This window comes from Mus musculus, chromosome 7, assembly GCF_000001635.26.
Source record: "Mus musculus strain C57BL/6J chromosome 7, GRCm38.p6 C57BL/6J".
NCBI classification, from domain to species: domain Eukaryota; kingdom Metazoa; phylum Chordata; class Mammalia; order Rodentia; family Muridae; genus Mus; species Mus musculus.
The window spans coordinates 11,530,360-11,534,713 of NC_000073.6; the positions used below are offsets into that span (position 1 = coordinate 11,530,360).

General features: G+C 41.4%; 1 pseudogene; it reads left to right on the forward strand.

Moving 5' to 3' along the window:
* Gm18640 (predicted gene, 18640) lies at positions 1,380 to 2,791 on the forward strand (annotated as a pseudogene).

Genomic DNA, 4,354 nt, shown 5'->3' on the forward strand with positions numbered 1-4,354 from the left:
AAAAGAGGAAACTAGTGATAATGTAATAAAACAAGAGGCCCATGTTCGAGCTGTTGCAAGCTTCAGGACATAACAGCTTGGGACATGTTTCTCAAACTTTATAGTCAAGAGGAAATGAGACTACTGCTGGTTAGCTGAAGCTAAGGAATTAGTGGTGACCAGCATCATTGAGGTGAAAACTTCTGGGACGTGTTTACTGAGAGCGCAAAATCATGGTCCAGAGATAGCCAAGGTTGTTCATCATGCTGCAGCTATACTTGGTGTGTAAGAGTCACCCAGGTTGTACTGGTTTTGAATGCATGAAGGGGTCATGAATATCAGCTGAGGCTTAGCACTGTGAGAAGCCATGGAAGGCTTAGCTGCAGATGCAGCTGATATCCCGGGAATGATGGGGTTATAGAAAGAATTTGAAGCTTGACATCATGAAGAGAGCCTATAAGAGGTTATTGGTGAAGCCTAGTTGCAGCTAAATACCCCAGCATACTGGAGAATCCAGTCCCATGGGATGCTCACCAAGAACAAAAGCAGCAGTGGAGTGGATGAACCTGAGCTTGGAGTGATACAGAGAACAGAGCTGGAGACCTGACACCTGCCCCTAGGAGGAGCCCAGAAGATCATGTATGGATCCTGGTTTCAAAGAAGCTGTAACATCCAAGTTGCCTCAGAGACCCAAGAGTTTCAAGGTGCCAGAGCCAATGGATATCTCCTCAGCAATGCTGGTAACACAGAATGGAACCAGCTCAGGAAAAGAAGTTTGTTGCCATCAACAAAGATGCAAAAGGTGATGCAGAACTGACAACTGCTTTGACATCAGACATGGAGATACAAAGTTTAGAGTTTGCACAGCTGGTTCCTGTCTTGATTTGGAGACTAAAGATAAGTGTTTGGCTGGATCTCAGTAGAGACCTTGAACCTTGGAATTTTAAAATTGATACTGCTGTACACTATGTGGACTTTAAAAGTTGGACTAAATGTACTTTTTTGTTTTATATGACTAGCTATGGCCTCCATAGACTCGTAGTTGAATAAGCCAACTGGAGTCACATAGTGGAATGTCATGGTTTGAGTATGCTTGGTCCATGGAATAGCACTATTTGGAGACGTGTCCATGTTTGAATAGGTGTGTCACTGTCGCCATGGGCTTCAAGAACCTCATTCTAACTGCCTGGAAATCAGTCTTGCACTAGCAGCCTTCAGATGAAGATGAAGAACTCACTGTTCTGCCTGTACCATGCCTGCCTAGACGCTATCATGCTGCTACCTTGATGATAATGGACTCGCCCTCTAAACCTGTAAGGCAAACCCAATTAAATGTTGTTTTTTATAAGATGTACCATTGTCAGGGTGTTGGTTCACAGCAGTAAAACACAAAATAAGACAGTTACTTCCCTCAGACTGGATCCTATAGCCAGGCTAAAAATCAATATAGCCAACAGAGTAGCAGCTATGGACAGCAGAGTTCATTTCAAAACAACCACTCCAGTTCATGGGTATTTATTGGCAGAAATATGGAAACTTTTCCTGACAAGGGGATAACCAGAGCTTAAGTGATCCTGATAATTGTGCCAGGAGAAGAGGGAGATTTGATTCTAGAAGCATTAGCAAAGGTGGGCAGGGAGGAGTGGAATGGGTAGTGCTGGAAATCAAGGGGTCTTCAATAAGCCTGCTGGACCCATGGATGAAGGACCAGATCTTAATCAAGACTTTCCTATAGACACCGATGAAGACTCTGACAACAATGAAATTTATGTGCAAGGATTAAGTGACAATGTGACTTTGGATGATCTGAAAGACTTCTTTAATCCGTGTGGGAATGTCAAGATGAACAAAAGAACTGGTCAAGCCATGATCAATATCTGCAGGGATAAGGAAACAGGAAAGCCTAAATGTGATGCCACAATGTTCTACAAAGCTCCACCATCTACCAACAGTGCCATGGAATGGAGATGGAAAAGATTTTCAATGAAGCAAACATAAAGATTCTCTAGCCCGAAAGAAGCCTCTAATGAACAGGGTGCAGGGTGGCATGCAATCACGTGACGACATAGGGATACCACCACCACTTCGTGGAAGTTCTGGTTGCCCAGGATGTCCTGGAGGAACCTTGGTTTATATGCCAGGCCATGGAGGAGGTAGCAGAAGCTTCCTCACAAGAGGGCCTCTGAGGCTCAAGAGGGAATCCCTTTGGAAGGCAAAATTTCCAGCAGCAAGCAGTGTCTGGCAGTGTCTCAATCTGGGCTGTGGAAACCAAATGTCACCTGGAGAACAGAATTCGACCAGAGTTAGGCCCCTAATGCTGAGGGTTCCTTCTTCCACCATTTCCACCTCAGGGTGGTAATCATAGCTGAGGCAGCCCTGGTGGCATGTGAGGAGGAATAGTTGGACTGATGGGCTGACTGCGATTATCGTGGCTGAATGTTGAGAGGTGGTAGAGGTGGAGACAGATAAGACTTCTGAGGAGGCCTCAGCATGGACCAGGTTGGGCTTTGGTACAGAAAGACAAGGTAGTCCTAGTGGCCCTCCTGGACCTTTATTGGATCAGATTGAAGGAACAGGCAGACTTGGAGGTCCTGGGAAATTGGATAAAGGTGAGCACCATCAGGAACACAGAGACTAGCCCTACTAGAGACATGCAGAGCTGCATTGATGACCAGATATATGTTTTAAAATAGAAAATGTTTTAATTGTATAATTCCATGTTTATAATGTTGGTGAGAATATTATGTTTATTCTTTGCCTGTAATTTTTATTTTTATCATTTGTGAGGAAACATTAAAACAAGCTGAAGAGTGAAAAAATCCACATCCATATGTATTTTTAATTGTTACAGTAGTAGTTTTGCCACTGAATAGAGTATAAGTCTTTGATCCTAGCAGAAATCTATGCATTCCATTACTCATAAACCATGGATTAAGAATCATCACTATAGAGCAAGTCACAAATCCAACCAGGAAAATACTGTGTACCCCAATAAGAGTTATGCTAACAATGTGGCAATGGGAGTGTTACTAAAATGGACAGTGGTGAAGTTCACAGTGTAAAAAGCTAAGTAACTTTATTCCTCCAACATCTTGAATGCACTCAGGAGCTATAAAAGTAACCCAACAGTTCTGAATTGTCCTGGTCAATAGGAACTTGATTTCTCATGTCCCATCTCCAAAGTTTGTGATACATTCAGCAAGAAGGACTTGCTATTACATTCTGGTTGGTAGTCATGTTCAATGACAATTGTGTGAATTATTTTGGGTGTCCCCACATACTCAGAACAAATACATAAGAGAAGGTATTCTACATACAACTTCTTTGTCAGTGACTTATTGCTTCTGAGATGAATATAATACTGTTAAGGATAAGGCCAAAGAAAGACTCACACAGACAAGCTATACAAGACACAGACAAGTATAAAGTACTGTCCATTTTCACTTTTGATCATCCTAAGTGTTGTTCCCTTCTTTCCACCCTCATCTATTTTCCCAGTTTGTATAAAGGGAAGTAGTTTTCTAAAATGAGTAAAATATACCATAAGCATAAATATTTGAGAGATTGCATATACATATATGTACATATCCGTATATGTATGTATGCATCGGTGTGTGTCTGAATGTACTTATGAGTATTATATATATATACATATATATATATATATATATATATATATATATATACATACATACATACATATATATACATACATATATATATATTATGTGTTGGGAATTTTACATTAATATTTGTATATATGAATTTATCTCCTCATAATAACTTATTCATTTTGCATTAGAAACCTGAGCCATTTTGAAGTTAAAATATATATTTCATTGAAAATTTTTTTTCCATTTTTTATTAGGTATTTAGCTCATTTACATTTCCAATGCTATACCAAAAGTCCCCCATATCCACCCACCCCCACTCCCCTACACACCCACTCCCCCTTTTTGGCCCTGGTGTTCCCCTGTACTGGGGCATATAAAGTTTGCAAGTCCAATGGGCCTCTCTTTCCAGTGATGGCCGACTAGGCCATCTTTTGATATATATGCAGCTAGAGTCAAGAGCTCCGGGGTACTGGTTAGTTCATAATGTTGTTCCACCTATAGGGTTGCAGATCCCTTTAGCTCCTTGGCTACTTTCTCTAGCTCCTCCATTGGGAGCCCTATGATCCATCCATTAGCTGACTGTGAGCATCCACTTCTGTGTTTGCTAGGCCCAGCATAGTCTCACAAGAGACAGCTACATCTGGGTCCTTTCAATAAAATCTTGCTAGTGTATGCAATGGTGTCAGCGTTTGGATGCTGATTATGGGGTGGATCCCTGGATATGGCAATCTCTACATGGTCCATCCTTTCATCTCAGCTCC